The following is a 17,344-nucleotide window of genomic DNA, read 5'->3' as shown; positions in this document are numbered from 1 at the left end:
TAAAGGACCTAAGAACGGGACAGGAGGGATAGAATCAGCCTAAAACATGAAATATGTGACTTTCATGTCCCAGGCTCCCAGTTATGGTCTGTCCCCTGTTATACCACTTCCCCTGCCTGAGGTCACCACTGCATCTGGCCACGGGCACAGACTGAGCCCACCTCTAGTCTCAACGAACCAAGAGAGGAAAAATACTTTTTCCTTTCAACCAAAACAAAGTTGGGGATTGTTCAAAGGGCTCTTTCTTACAATAACTCACAAGTTCATAGGAATGGGTGCATTTGCAGCATGCAGATCCAAACCTAGATCCAATGGTCGCAGAAAGGGTGACCCAGGTCATGAGTTCCCTCACCTCCACCTGCTGTGAGCTGATCCGGAGGTCCCTGGATCTAAGCTGGGACCATTCCCAGACTCCCCAGCTCCTCTTATGACCTACTTCCCAGTGTAGCCTTTGATTGAGCAAGGGGGGGTCCTTGGCCAAGATGCCCTACAGCAGCGGTCCCCAAACTTTTTGGCACCAGGGAACGGTTTTGTGGAAGACAGTTTATCCACAGACTGGGGGTGGGGTGGCGTGAAGTTTTGGGACGATTCAAGCGCTTTACATTTATTGTGTACTTTATTTCTATTATTATTACATTGTAATATATAATGAAATAATTCTACAACTCACCATAATGCGGAATCAGTGGGAGCCCTGAGCTTGTTTTCCTGCAACTAGATGGTCCCATCTGGGGGTGATGGGAGACAGTGACACCCAAAGTGTGTTGCTTATGTCCAGTCTACTCCGTAATCTCATTTTGGTTGCTGTCACTGCAGAAAACCCTGCTTCACAAAGACAGGATGTTGGAAATGAAAGCAGGCTTTTCCGTGCTTTTGTGGCAATCTCAGGATATTCCGCCTTGACTTTAATCCAGAAGGTATGGAGATTTGAAGTTGTCTCAAACATAATTTTAAGGCAACCATCATTTGCGATCTCAAGCAATTGATCCTCTTCTAGCACGGACAAAGTCGATTCACCCAGCTTATTCACAAATGGGTTGCAGATCCATTCCTTCCCAGTTTGGGGGTCTTTTGTGGTTGGGAAGTAATGCTCAAACTCTTTTGAAAGCTGAGATAGGTGATCATGCATCAGCTGGGAGAAAGAAGGCCCTAGTTCAGTCTCTTTCAAAATCTCTGCTAATGTTTGAAACATGTCAAAAATCACAATGTTCACTCGTCACCCCCATAATTCCAGTTTGGCTTTGAATGCAGTCACTTTATCTGCCAACTTGAACACAGCTGTCGTTCTCCCCTGAAGTGACACACTGAGTTCGGTGAGCAGGTTGAATATGTCACACGAGTAAGCAAGTTTTGCGACCCATTCTGTGTCACCGAAATGTGCTGCCAGTGGTGACTGTTTTTCTACAAGAAATCTCTGGCGTGGCTCTCATAACTCAAAAACTCTGGCCAGTGATCTAGCTTTAGAAAGCCATCTCACTTCTGTGTATAAGAGAAGACGTGTGCTCTGTGTCCATCTCCTCACAGAGGGGCACGAACAGATGTGAGTTAAGGGCATGTACTTTAACGTCGTTGATAATTTTAACCATGTCCTGCAAAACATTGTTAAGTTCAGGTGCCATTTTTCGGCTAGCCAGCATTTTGCTAGGGATGACACAGTGAGTAGACTCACATTCAGAAGCGACCTCTTTGACCCATAGTGAAACCAGAAAGCCGTCCAGTCATGGCAACCTCTCCGTCTGTGCATATACCAACACAAAATGACCAATTCAGTTTTCCTGATATGTAATCATTCAAAGACTTGAATAGTTCTGCAGCTGTGGTGTTGGTTGGCAACAAAAGTGCACATAACATATACTCATGCACATCCTCCTGAAAAATATATTGCACAAAAACAAGCATTGTTGCCTTGTCAACATCGGTAGACTCGTCAACCTGGATTGAGTACCACGGTGACTCATTAATCCTCTCTAACAACTGTGCCTCAATATCCTCTGCTATTTCATCAATTTGTCTAGTTATGGTGCTAGCCAAAAGAGGAACACGTGCCACCTTTTGAACTGCAGCCTCTCCTAAAAGTTCACGACACATGTCCTTAGCAGCAGGCAGGATCAACTCTTCACCAATAGTAAAGGACTTCTTAGCTTTAGCAATGCAGTAAGCCACTAAGAATGATGCTCTCAGTGCAGACACATTTGATGAAGTGGTAGCCTTCAATGATTGTTTCTGTTCTTCGTGTTCATGATTTTTTCTTTTGAAAAACTCCAAAGGCTTGTCGTTCTTTATTTTTATAAATTTATTTATTTATTTATTTTTGGCTGCATTGGGTCTTTGTTGCTGCACACGGGCTTTCTCTAGTTGCAGCGAGAGGCAGCTCTTCATTTTGGTGTGCGGGCTTCTCTTGTTACAGAGCAGGGGCTCTAGGTGCACGGGCTCAGTAGTTGTGGCTCGCGGGCTCTAGAGTGTAGGCTCAGTAGTTGTGGCACACGGGCTTAGTTGCTCCACGGCATGTGGGATCTTCCCAGGCCAGGGCTCAAACCCGTGTCCCCTGCCTTGGCAGGCGGATTCTTAGCCACTGCACCACCAGGGTAGTCCCCAAAGGATTGTCTTTTAATGCAGGGTGCTTGGTCTCCATGTAGCGAAGCAGTTTTGAAGGTTTCATGGCTCCGTTGGATAGCTGGTCACCACAAATTATACAAAGCAGGCTTGGAGAATGTGAATCACCTGTTGCAATGAACCCATAATTTAAGTAGGACTCTTGGTATTTCCTTTAAAATGAAGCTTTCTTTTTGTTGGCAGTCTTAGAGTCTTCTGCTCTCTCATCATTGGGTCTTTCCCTCTTTTCAAAGAAGCTCTCCAGCACTGTTTGTTTTTTACCTATCTTGGCTAGGGTTAGCTTGCGGGCTTACCAAAACTGTGACTGAGACAAGTGCGCAGTGCGGGAAAGAGGTGTGGACGGAAATGGTAAATAAAATAATGGGTGGGCCACGCATGGACTAAAGTAAGTGTTGGATTCTGACTTAAAGCCTGCCACCAGATGCAGCTGCTGTGCAACTGAAGTACATCAACTCATTTGCCACTATAAAGCCTGCCACCAGATGCAGCTTAACTGTCACTTTCCCCTCACTGATAGGGTTTTGATACGAGTCTGCAAGCAATTGCTTTATTATGGTCTCTGTGCAGTCAAACCTCTCTGCTAATGATAATCTGTATTTGCAGCCTCTCCCCAGCTCTAGCATCACCGCCTCAGCTCCACCTCAGATCATCAGGCATTAGATTCTCATAAGGAGCGCGCAACCTCGATCCCTCGCATGCAGAGTTCACAGTAGAGTTCGTGCTCCTATGAAAATCTAATGCCGCCACTGATCTGACAGGAGGCGGAGCTCAGGCAGTAATGTGAGCGATGGGGAGCAGCTGTAAATACAGATAAAGCTTCACTCGCTCGCCTGCCGCTCACCTCCTGCTGTGAGGCCCCAGACCGGTACCAGTCAGTGGTTGGAGGGTTGGGGACCCCTGCCCTACAGGGCCCCCAGAGATTCTTCTCCTAGTTTCCAGGAATCCTGGGTTGACTTTGCCTCGAGAAGCAGTGTAAGGCAGTGGAAAAAGCAGACAAGCCTGCCTTCTAACGCTGACCTCACCACACCTATGGGCTGCATTGCTTTAAGGAAGTGGGTCTCCGTAGCTTTAAGTGGAAGTGGATACCCACCCTATGAGGATGCTGTGAAGATTAAATGAGATAATACAAATAAAGCTCCTGGTGCTCAATAAAAATATTCCCTGTTCTCTTTTTAAAAATCTTTTTGTTCATCTTCTAGAAGTTTCTATGGCCTTGGAACCCTAGAAATCCTACCCATCTACTTTGTTCCCATCTGCTCAGTTTGCCTTCATTGGAGAAGTAGGTACCGAATTGTTTCATCTTTCTAATAGCAAAGAGAGACATCTTTCTCTTCCTCATTCAAAAAGTCCACATCCTTTTGAGCTACCCTTTAAGTTTCTATTCCTTGTCTGAGGGATGCCTTCAGTTCTTAGTCCATTTTCAGAGCAGAAAAACCATTCTGTCCTAAGCCCAGAGGCTAAACAAGAATCTCCTAATTCAGGTTGTCATCCAAACTATTAGCCACTTCTCTGGATTTGCTTCCCTGTCTCATGACTATGTACCCACTTCTCTTCCTCCCCTGGGGTATGACCTTCCAGAAGTCTACGACTGCATTCACCCCAAACCAAACAACATGGTAGTAATCAGAGTACCTATAACTTCCACCAAGGAACAGAGGGGTCCTATCTCATACCAGTTTAGGCATCACCCAAAGGGGTCAAGGCGAGATAAATAACTGAAGGTACATATAACAGTTTACTACAAATTCTCAATTCTCGACACTAAATGGGAACAATATGAAGTATGGATAGACAAATAATTCAGAGACTCACAGCTTCAACCAATAGTTTCAACTGTCTTGTCTTGCCAACTTTACCAACCACTAATAAACTATAAAAGTAAAAGTAAGCAATCACAATTTCTCTTCTGGCTTCTCAGCAGGAAACAGGAAAAAGATTAAAAGTTGGAAAAGAAACACAGCCTTGGGTTAACAAAAATCTGGAATCTAAGCAGCCACTGGACAAATAAGAGCTGGCTTGTGTGCTCTTAATTTAATTCACCCAGCCTATGAGCAGTATCTGGACACAATCACATAGAGCCTTGTAGAACATTCCACTCAGGAGACCCACATCCTGCCAGATATGGCGGTTTTAAATAAGTCCATGATTCTTTGACACTCCTCCCTTAAAAAGATAGAGTATAATTCCCCTCCCCTTGAATGTGGACCAACTTGGTAACTCGTTTCTAATGAATGGAATGTGGCCAAAGAGAAACAACGTGACTTCCAAAGCCAGGTCACTGTGGAACAACTCACTCTGGGGGAAGCCAGTTGCCATGTCTTGAGAACACTCAATACAGGTCCCCAATGCCACGTGGAGAGGCCTCCATGGAGAAGAACTTAGGCCTCGCACCAACCAGCCACGTGACTGAGTACCTGAGAAGCCCCTCCAAAGCCAATCAAGCCTTCATATGACCCCAGCTGACATCTGACCACAACCTCCCAAGAGACTCAGGGCCAGAACAACCTGGCTAAGCCACTCCTAAATTCCAGACCCACAGAAACTGTGAGACATATAAATAAATTCATATTGTTGTTTTAAGCTACTAAATTTTGGAGTGATCTGTACACATTATCAGATAAATAATTCACCAGGTAAGTCAACAAAAGGGAATGATAATAACCATTCCCTAAGAATGTAGTTAGGCTACTTACTTTTCTCCTTCTGCCTGGGCCATAGGTAAGGGTGAAAAAAATGAATTTGTATATATATATATATATATATATATATATATATATATATATATATATATATCACGTCATAATGAAGAGATATAAAAAAGGTGCCAACCTCCTTAAACCCCTGTGATAAGTAAGTATTATCAGGAAATGACAGTTGCGGAAAACCTATTAAATACCTCACTTGTCCACATAGGATCTCAGAGTGGTAGAAAAGGCGTAGCAGCACCACCCACTAGGCATGGCTTCTGAGGGTGTAGGCAAGGCTTCAGTACCCAGTTCTGCGCTCAGGATGAAACAAAGTGCTGTACCATGTGAGAGAACCTGGACTAGGACCCCAGTGCCATCCCCACTGCTTTAGTCCAAACTCTCCCTTTCAGGAGTCACACTCTCCAGTCATGGAGCATTCTCTCCTCTAGGGGGCAGAAGCAACCAGAGAAACACCAGACGCAAAGCTCTTTTGTTTACTTGTTATCTCAGGCTGGCTTGCTCCCCTCAAAAGCCTCTTTTCACTGATAGGTTTACTCCCTTATCAAAGTCCTTGAAAGAAAGCCACAGTCTCCCTTTCCATCCTGATATGCAGAGGTCTGGACAGAACACATGCTGTCCTGTGCCTTAATCTCTTTTCTTTATCTGGGCTCCCCGCAGGTTCTGGCTGGAGCAGCCGCTGGGCTGTCGCAAGGCAGTCAGCAGGCAGCTGCGTGATCCGGGTGAAAGAGGAACAGTCTTGGAATCACAAGATCTGAGTTTCAGTCCTGGCTCTTCCACCCACTTACTGGTCTGAACCTTGCCTGGTCCTGAAAAAAAACTAACTGGTCCTGAAATAAAACTAACTTACACTAACAGAAGAGCTAAGAAGGAGATGGGAATCTGAGGTCTAGGGCAGGAAGTCCTTACCTAATAGAACAGAAGGAAAAGGGCTAAAAGCTGGAGGTGAACCCAAAAGCCATACAGGTCCCCAAGGCCAAGTATAAGGCCAATCAGAACACCAAATCTGGATGGGCCTCAGACCAAGACGGAACATCCCTTAAACATCCCTGTGGCAACAGTCACTCAATGGACACAGCCTGAAGTCATCACAGCTGGCATTTCCCATTAACAGCACACCTTTCCTCTATCAGTTGGTGAGGACTGGTGCCAACTGTTGTTCTTTCTTGGGCCAGCAAGAACACAGATATAGCCCAGTCTAATTTACAGGATCAGGGGGGTTGTGACAGTGTGACTTTGAACAAATTACATCTGTAGTTTATTCATATATAAAATGGATCAATACCAATGCCTATACCGTGTCCTCCAGAAGGTGGCTGAGAGGACCCATTGAGATTTCTGTCAAGATGCTTTGCAAACTGTTGAGTGCTTATTCAAATATATTAGTTTTAAAGAATATAAAGGCAGCCACTGCACCACAAATCATGCAGCCTGCCTGCGATACCTCTCTTGCATGGCATATACCTCCTTAGAACCCAGAGGGAGGTCTCTACACTCTAAACTAAAATGGACTCAGAGCAGCCAGATTCTGTGTCCCATGTATCAACAGTAACTTCCTTGTCCTTACTTGCAAATAGGGGAAGAAAAACGTGGGTGTTGAGTTTGGAAAATAAAGCTTCAACCAACCGCATTATTCCCACTTCTCCTTCTACCCACCTGGGAAACCCCACTCCTGACCCAGCCCTATCTCTGTAAAATTCACCTGCTCCTTTATTAACTTCCTGAAATGATAAGGGATTTCTTCTGGCCTTGAAGTTAGTACAGGGCTGTTCGTGAAGGGCTAGGATCAGCATTACCCACCCGTTTGGGGACTACTGAGATGAAATCCAAAGAATTAAATAAAATGTCATGACCTCATTCATTTAGAATGTGTTTTGACCAAAAATGAGCTCACATTTATCTTGACACTATCTAAAAAAAGGGATTCATTACATAAATGTATAGAATAAATAAGAAAGAGGGGATGCTTCATCAGTCTATTCACGATCACTTATTGAGTACCTTTAATAAGCCCAGCTCAAATTACTATAAAGCACATGAATGGAACACAAGTGGGCAGGATATTCTTAGTGTAAAGGGGAGTTTTGAGGTCAAATGTGAATGAGAAATGCAAGGTTGACAAGACTTAACCAGGTTTCGTTACAGGAACACTGCTCGGAAACTTTAAGGCCAACATTCACTGCAAATCTCCTAAAGAGGAACAAATTATTTCTTAAACTCACTTGACCCCAAAACTCATGTTTTACAAAGTTCCTCTTCCTGTGTTACAGAAACACTGTGATGAGGGGATACAGATGAAGTATACAATGTAGTTCCTGTTCTTCAAGGAGCCCATAATCTTGCTAGAGAAGCAAAGTGTATAAATGTGCACAAAACAATGACTGACATGTCACACAGAACAGTAGGATTTTAGGTAAAATAGGAGATCAGAGTAGGAAAGATCAGTGTGGTCTGAGACACCTGGAGAGGAGATTACGGGAAAGGTGTAATTCAGCTGCGGCTCCAAAAACAACAGGGCAAAGGAAAGGCCCCCAAGTGGAAGGATGATGGTGAATAAAGACAGAAGAAAGAGTGAGGGAGGAAGCAGGGTTGGGGGGAGTGGGGCTTGTATAAATCTGACTTTCCATTTGTTCAGGGACATCAACAATCGGGGGTGTTACTGGACAATCCATATACACTCGAAATTATAAACTACTTTATAAATGCCTTTTTTTTTTTTTTTTAAGCACAAATGATCACTAGTAATTCCTTCTGGACTAGCTTTTCTTAGGAGAAAACAATATCAATAATAAACATGTCAAGAGAGACTTCTGTGGTCCCTCAGGTGGCCTAAAAGTCCTCTGCTTTTCCACATACCCACCACTCCTTATCCACAATTCCAAGACCCTAAAAGCTCTGAAAAACTTAGGTTCTTTTCCCTGACTCATTTTGTGGCAAAACCTTTCCTGAACTGATGAGAAGCTATTTATAGTCTTTATTCCACTTAGTGTAAATATCCATTCCTTTTGTTGTAGAAATAGTCACATATTTGATTATGGGGTACTGCCCTAGACCCCACTGGAATGTTCTATAAATTACAGTATATGGACCATGTCATCTTTCTAAACTCTTAAAACTTTAAAATTTTGAAATGCAAGGGTCCCCAGTAAGGGATCGTGGACCTATAATTCTTTATACCCTAGCTTTATGCTGTCTGTGAAAAAAGGGTTTGCTATGTAGCACTGATTTAAAGGGAAATTTCATTAGTGATGCTAGTTTTCCAACTGAATGGCTGCTTGATCTCAGAGGATAAGAATGCCCAGAAAAAAAAGCTTACCACCACAGACTTCCTGGTCTTTTGCCCCCAGGGAAGCTATCGTTAATAGTCTGCTATTCCCACATGAGTTAAGAGGGGAGACACCACTTCCTTGGCACTCAAGCTGGCAGGCAGCAGTAGCCGCTCCATGGGAACAAAGCCTCCATCTACCATCTCATGTGTCACTTACCACGTGTCTTCAAAGCTCAGGAGCAGAGGCCACAGTGGCTGCTCCGATTCCCCTTGCTGAGATTTGTTTACATCTATCAGTGCAGGAAAATGCTACTGATTTGGGTTGTTGCCCATTCCATTAAGGGAAAATGAGGAAAGGAGGCTGGGTAACCCCAAGGAGCAGCCAAGCTCCAATCAACACCACTGCAAAGCTCTTTCCGATCAACTTCGGGCTTTCAGGACTACTGCTGCTCTGTTAGAAGAGGAAGTTTACTTACGCAAGATTTCCCAGGGAAATGTGCAGCATCTGCTAGAAGAATCTAAGCCTTAGCCTGGTTAAAAGTACAGAAAAATCTTCAAGCTTTTCAGAAAGAGCAGGGAGAAAAGAGAGGAATAAACACGTCCTCTTAAAATCTGCAAACACCAGCTTTCATTCAGCAGCCTAAAAACCAGCCAGAGCCCTAGGTCAAGGTCCAGAGTCCAAGTGTCTGTGATGTGAGGCTTTCGCTTCTCGGCTCCAAACACAAGAGCAAAAGTCCAGTGCTATGTCAGGGCACCTCGAAGCAGGGCCCCGCACAGGTCTAGCTTTGCTAGGTCTCTGACACAGGTGACGCAACACCGAGGACACCAAGCACAAAGCCACTGAACTAATTAGCCTCAAAACCTTACGTCTCCATGTCTGCTCCAAGAAGAGGTTACTGACTTCTCCAAGGATTCTTCTCAAGAATGAGCCACCAAACAATAACCTTATAACCTTATCTTTGTTCACAATGTGGCTCTGAGGCCAGACTCTACTTCATGGCCTCCATACCTGCTTCACAAAGGGCCAAGCAAGGTGGGTTTTTTTGTTTTTGTTTTTAATTTGAATAACTAATGTGTCCAAACTTTAATATGAACTTATTTCTTTTTGCTTCAGTACTCTACCAAACTTATCTTTTACTGCAGTAACATGATTTGGTGTATCAACCATACCATTCACTGCTTTTTATATTTAAGTTATTTTTTTTAACCTCTTTATTGGAGTATAATTGCTTTACATTTTTGTGTTAGTTTCTGCTGTATAACAAAGTGAATCAGCTATACGTATACATATATCCCCATATCCCCTCCCTCTTGCGTCTCCCTCCTACCCTCCCTATCCCACCCCTCTAGGTGGTCTCAAAGCACCAAGCTGATCTCCCTGTGCTATGCAGCTGCTTCCCACTAGCGATCTATTTTACATTTGGTAGTGTATATATGTCAATGCTACTCTCTCACTTAGTCCCAGCTTACCCTTCCCCCTCCCTATGTCCTCAAGTCCATTCTCTACGTCTGCGTCTTTATTCCTGTCCTGCCCCTAGGTTCTTCAGAACCATGGGTTTTTTTTTTTCGATTCCATATATATGTGTTAGCATACAGTATTTGTTTTTCTTAGTTCCCCGACCAGGGATCAAACCCACATCCCCTGCATTGGAAGGCAGATTCTTTACCACTGGGCAACCAGGGAAGTCCCAAGCATGGTGTTCTGCAATAGTAGGGGTGCAATAAACATTTATGGGATAAAGGAAGAATAAATCTGTAAAGGTTTGGGGAAATTACATACTCTTTGGATAAAAGTCTGATTTTTTTTTTTGAGGACAGGAAAAGATAGGTATAAGAGAGTCTTCTAAATTCTACAGGTACAAAGGAATGGTTTTAGAAACACACCAAGACCAGTAGAGCTTACTCCTTCATTCATTCACCCAACAAATATTTACTGAGCTCCCACGTACCAGGCATGGTTCCAGGTTCTGGAGACACATAGGGAAAGCTCCCCACCTGCATGGAACTTACAGCAAAGTAGCTAAAAGCAGAGGCTTTGCAGTCAAGCTTTCAAATCCCAGCTCTATTACTTAACTAGACAAGTTAGAAAGGAAGTTTATTGTGCTCTGCTTGCTCACCTTGAAAATGCGGATAATAGTACCTATCTTGCAGTAATATTTATGAAAATTAAGTGAGAATCCCTGTAAAGGAATTAGCAAAGCACCTGACACATAGTATATTTTTAATAAATTTTACACCCTGGGACTTCCCTGGTGGCGCAATGGTTAAGAATCTGCCTGCCAATGCAAGGGACATGGGATCGATCCCTGGTCCGGGAAGATCCCACATGCTGTGGAGCAACTAAACCCGTGCGCCACAACTACTGAGCCTGCGCTCTAGAGCCCGAGACCTACAACTACTGAGCCCGAGCACCACAACTACTGAAGACGGCGTGCCCTAGAGCCTGTGCTCCGCAACAAGAGAAGCCACCTCAATAAGAAGCCCACACGAGGATTAACCAAGATGGCGGAGTAGAAGGACGTGCTCTCACTCCCTCTTGTGAGAGCACCAGAATCACAACTGGCTGCTGGACAATCATTGACAGGAAGACCCTGGACTTCACCAAGGAGGATACCCCACGTCCAAGGACAGAGGAGAAGCCACAGTGAGACGGTAGGAGGGGCGCAATCAGAGTAAAATCAAATCCCATAACTGCTGGGTGGGTGACTCACAGACTGGCGAACACTTATACCACAGAAGTCCACCCACTGGAGTGAAGGTTCTGAGCCCCACGTCAGGCTTCCCAACCTGGGGGTCCGGCAACGGGAGGAGGAATTCCTAGAGAATCAGACTTTGAAGCCTAGTGGGAATTGATTGGAGGACTTTGACAGGACTGGGGGAAACAGAGACCCCACTCTTGGAGGGCACACACAAAGTAATGTGTGCATCGGGACCCAGGGGAAGGAGCAGTGACCCTGGGGGAGACTGAACCAGACCTACCTGCTGGTGTTGGGGGGTCTTCTGCAGAGGCGAGTGGTGGCTCTGTTTCACCGTGGGGATAAGGACACTGGCAGCAGAGGTTCTGGGAAGTTCTCCTTGGCATGAGCCCTCCCAGAGTCTGCCATTAACCCCACCAAAGAGCACGGGTAGGCTCCAGTGTTGGGTTGCCTCAGGCAAAACAACCAACAGGGAGGGAACCCAGCCCCACCCATCAACAGTCAAGTGGATTAAGGTTTTACTGAGCTCTGACCGCCACAGCAACAGTCAGCTCTACCCACCACCAGAGCCTCCCATCGAGCCTCTTAGATAGCCTCAACCACCAGAGGGCAGACAGCAGAAGCAGGAAAAACTACAATCCTGCAGCCTGTGGACCAAAAACCACAGCTACAGAAAGATAGAGAAGATGAAAAGGCAGAGGGCTATGTACCAGATGACGGAACAAGAAAAAACCCCAGAAAAACAACTAAATGAAGTGGAGATAGGCAACCTTCCAGAAAAAGAATTCAGAATAATGATAGTGAAGATGATCCAGGACCTCGGAATAAGAATGGAGGCAAAGATTGAGAAGATGCAAGAAATGATTAACAAAGACCTAGAAGAATTAAAGAACAAACAAACAGAGATGACCATTACAATAACTGAAATGAAAACTACACTAGAAGGAATCAATAGCAGAATAACTGAGGCAGAAGAACGGATAAGTGACCTGCAAGACAGAATGGTGGAATTCACTGCTGCGGAACAGACTAAAGAAAAAAGAATGAAAAGAAATGAAGACAGCCTAAGAGACCTCTGGGACAACATTAAACGCAACAACATTCGCATTATAGGGGTCCCAGAAGGTGAAGAGAGAGAGAAAGCACCAGAGAAAATATTTGAAGAGATTATAGTCGAAAACTTCCCTAACATGGGAAAGGAAATAGCCACCCAAGTCCAGGAAGCGCAGAGAGTCCCATACAGCATAAACCCAAGGAGAAACACGCCGAGACACATAGTAATCAAAGTGGCAAAAATTAAAGACAAAGAAAAATTATTGAAAGCAGCAAGGGAAAAACGACAAAAAACATAGAAGGGAACTCCCATAAGGTTAACAGCTGATTTCTCAGCAGAAACTCTGCAAGCCAGAAGGAGTGGCATGATATACTTAAAGTGATGAAAGGGAAGAACCTACAACCAAGATTACTCTACCTGGCAAGGATCTCATTTAGATTTGATGGAGAAATCAAAAGCTTTACAGACAAGCAAAAGCTAAGAGAATTCAGCACCACCAAACCAGCTCTACAACAAATGCTAAAGGAACTTCTCTAAGTGGGAAACACAAGAGAAGAAAAGGACCTACAAAAACAAACCCAAAACAATTAAGAAAATGGTCATAGGAACATACATATCGATAATTACCTTAAACGTGAATGGATTAAATGCCCCAACCAAAAGACATAGACTGGTTGAATGGATACAAAAACAAGACCCATATATATGCTGTCTACAAGAGACCCACTTTAGACCTAGGGACACATACAGACTGAAAGTGAGGGGATGGAGAAAGATATTCCATGCAAATGGAAATCAAAAGAAAGCTGGAGTAGCTATACTCATATCAGATAAAATAGACTTTAAAATAAAGAATGTTACAAGAGACAAGGAAGGACACTACATAATGATCCAGGGATCAATCCAAGAAGAAGATATAACAATTATAAATATATATGCACCCAACACAGGAGCACCTCAATACATAAGGCAACTGCTAACAGCCATAAAAGAGGAAATCGACAGTAACACAATCATAGTGGGGGACTTTAACACCTCATTTACACCAATGGACAGATCATCCAAAATGAAAATAAATAAGGAAACAGAAGCTTTAAATGACACAATAGACCAGATAGATTTAATTGATACATATAGGACATTCCACCCAAAAACAGCAGATTACACGTTCTTCTCAAGTGCGCACGGAACATTCTCCAGGATAGATCACATCTTGGGTCACAAATCAAGCCTCAGTAAATTTAAGAAAATTGAAATCATATCAAGCATCTTTTCTGACCACAACGCTATGAGATTAGAAATGAATTACAGGGAAAAAAACGTAAAAAAGACAAACACACGGAGGCTAAACAATACGTTACTAAATAACCAAGAGATCACTGAAGAAATCAAAGAGGAAATCAAAAAATACCTAGAGACAAATGACAATGAAAACACGACGACCCAAAACCTATGGGATGCAGCAAAAGCGGTTCTAAGAGGGAAGTTTATAGCTATACAAGCCTACCTAAAGAAACAAGAAAAATCTCAAGTAAACAATCTAACCTTACACCTAAAGAAACTAGAGAAAGAAGAACAAACAAAACCCAAAGTTAGCAGAAGGAAAGAAATCATAAAGATCACAGCAGAAATAAATGAAATAGAAACAAAGAAAACAATAGTAAAGATCAATAAAACTAAAAGTTGGTTCTTTAAGAAGATAAACAAAATTGATAAGCCATTAGCCAGACTCATCAAGAAAAAGAGGGAGAGGACTCAAATCAATAAAATCAGAAATGAAAAAGGAGAAGTTACAACAGACACCGCAGAAATACAAAGCATCCTAAGAGACTACTACAAGCAACTTTATGCCAATCAAATGGACAACGTGGAAGAAATGGACAAATTCTTAGAAAGGTATAACCTTCCAAGACTGAACCAGGAAGAAACAGAAAATATGAACAGACCAATCACAAGTAATGAAATTGAAACTGTGATTAAAAATCTTCCAACAAACAAAAGTTCAGGACCAGATGGCTTCACAGGTGAATTCTATCAAACATTTAGAGAAGAGCTAACACCCATCCTTCTCAAACTCTTCCAAAGAATTGCAGAGGAAGGAACACTCCCAAACTCATTCTATGAGGCCACCATCACCCTGATACCAAAACCAGACAAAGACACTACAAAAAAAGAAAATTACAGACCAATATCACTGATGAATATAGATGCAAAAATCCTCAACAAAATACTAGCAAACAGAATCCAACAACACATTAAAAGGATCATACACCACAATCAAGTGGGATTTATCCCAGAGATGCAAGGATTCTTCAATATACGCAAGTCAATCAATGTGACACACCATATTAACAAATTGAAGAATAAAAACCATATGATCATCTCAATAGATGCAGAAAAAGCTTTTGACAAAATTCAACACCCATTCATGATAAAAACTCTCCAGAAAGTGGGCATAGAGGGAACCTACCTCAACATAATAAAGGCCATATATGACAAACCCACGGCAAACATCATTCTCAATGGTGAAAAACTGAAAGCATTTCCTCTAAGATCAGGAACGAGACAAGGATGTCCACTCTCACCACTATTATTCAACATAGTTCTGGAAGTCCTAGCCACGGCAATCAGAGAAGAAAAAGAAATAAAAGGAATACAAATTGGAAAAGAAGAAGTAAAACTGTCACTGTTTGCGGATGACATGATACTATACATAGAGAATCCTAAAACTGCCACCAGAAAACTGCTACAGCTAATTAATGAATATGGTAAAGTTGCAGGATACAAAATTAATGCACAGAAATCTCTTGCATTCCTATACACTAAGGATGAAAAATCTGAAAGAGAAATTATGGAAACACTCCCATTTACCATTGCAACAAAAAGAATAAAATACCTAGGAATAAACCTACCTAGGGAGACAAAAGACCTGTATGCAGAAAACTATAAGACACTGATGAAAGAAATTAAAGATGATACCAACAGATGGAGAGATATACCATGTTCTTGGATTGGAAGAATCAACACTGTGAAAATGAGTATACTACCCAAAGCAATCTACAGATTCAATGCAATCCCTACCAAATTACCAATGGCATTTTTTACGGAGCTAGAACAAATCATCTTAAAATTTGTATGGAGACACAAAAGACCCCGAATAGCCAAAGCAGTCTTGAGGGAAAAAAATGGAGCTGGAGGAATCAGACTCCCTGACTTCCGACTATACTACAAAGCTACAGTAATCAAGACAATATGGTACTGGCACAAAAACAGAAACATAGATCAATGGAACAAGATAGAAAGCCCAGAGATTAACCCACGCACCTATGGTCAACTAATCTACGACAAAGGAGGCAAAGATATACAATGGAGAAAAGACAGTCTCTTCAATAAGTGGTGCTGGGAAAACTGGACAGCTACATGTAAAAGAATGAAATTAGAATACTCCCTAACACCATACACAAAAATAAACTCAAAATGGATTAGAGACCTAAATATAAGACTGGACACTATAAAACTCTTAGAGGAAAACATAGGAAGAACACTCTTTGACGTAAATCACAGCAAGATCTTTTTTGATCCACCTCCTAGAGTAATGGAAATAAAAACAAAAATAAACAAGTGGGACCTAATGAAACTTCAAAGCTTTTGCACAGCAAAGGAAACCATAAACAAGACGAAAAGACAACCCTCAGAATGGGAGAAAATATTTGCAAATGAATCAACGGACAAAGGATTAATCTCCAAAATATATAAACAGCTCATTCAGCTCAATATTAAAGAAACAAACACCCCAATCCAAAAATGGGCAGAAGACCTAAATAGACATTTCTCCAAAGAAGACATACAGACGGCCACGAAGCACATGAAAAGATGCTCAACATCACTAATTATTAGAGAAATGCAAATCAAAACTACAATGAGGTATCACCTCACTCCTGTTAGAATGGGCATCATCAGAAAATCTACAAACAACAAATGCTGGAGAGGGTGTGGAGAAAAGGGAAACCTCTTGCACTGTTGGTGGGAATGTAAATTGATACAGCCACTATGGAGAACAATATGGAGGTTCCTTAAAAAACTAAAAATAGAATTACCATATGACCCAGCAATCCCACTACTGGGCATATACCCAGAGAAAACCGTAATTCAAAAAGACACATGCACCCGAATGTTCATTGCAGCACTATTTACAATAGCCAGGTCATGGAAGCAACCTAAATGCCCATCGACAGACGAATGGATAAAGAAGATGTGGTACATATATACAATGGAATATTACTCAGCCATAAAAAGGAACGAAATTGAGTCATTTGTTGAGACGTGGATGGATCTAGAGACTGTCATACAGAGTGAAGTAAGTCAGAAAGAGAAAAACAAATATCGTATATTAATGCATGTATGTGGAACCTAGAAAAATGGTACAGATGAGCCAGTTTGCAGGGCAGAAGTTGAGACACAGATGTAGAGAATGGACATATGGACACCAAGGGGGGGAAAACTGCGGTGGGGTGGGGATGGTGGTGTGCTGAATTGGGCAATTGGGATTGACATGTATACACTGATGTGTATAAAATTGATGCCTAATAAGAACCTGCAGTATAAAAAAACAAACAAAACAACTAATACTAAACTTTCATTGGGTTATTTGTATGGAAATATGTTAATATAAATGTTTCAGACACAACTAGAGAAAGCCCGCACGCAACGAAGACCCAACACAGCAAAAAAAAAAAAAAAAAATTTACACCCTGATCACTACCACCCTCAAGTTTGTCTTATCATATTATTGTTAGTTTCTTTCTTTTTTTTTTTTTTTTTATGGGTTTGACAGATTTAGATCCTTAGGAAGAGAGAACAATTAGTGGGCTGCTGAAATGGCCCTGAGCAAGAAGCTATGAAGAGGAAGAGAATTTGAGACAGTTTTAAAAAAAGGTGGTGAGGGGGGCGGTATTTACCAGCAATCCCACTCAGGAGAATTGAAAATATATGTCCACGCAAAAACTTG

The 17,344-nt window shown here is 42.4% G+C and overlaps 1 protein-coding gene across 10 annotated transcripts in view; it reads right to left on the bottom strand.

Annotated features, from left to right (window-relative positions):
- The window catches only part of CFLAR (CASP8 and FADD like apoptosis regulator), a gene marked incomplete at its 3' end in the record, with an annotated part of 68,349 nt that overhangs the window by 20,951 nt on the left and 30,054 nt on the right, over window positions 1-17,344 (bottom strand). The gene's annotated exons all lie outside the window — the stretch shown is intronic.

The sequence above is a fragment of the Balaenoptera borealis genome (genome assembly GCF_965194805.1).
Source record: "Balaenoptera borealis genome assembly, chromosome: 6".
Taxonomy (NCBI): domain Eukaryota; kingdom Metazoa; phylum Chordata; class Mammalia; order Artiodactyla; family Balaenopteridae; genus Balaenoptera; species Balaenoptera borealis.
The sequence above is the reverse complement of the archived record's forward strand: the minus strand, read 5'-3'. Positions and strand labels throughout refer to the sequence as shown.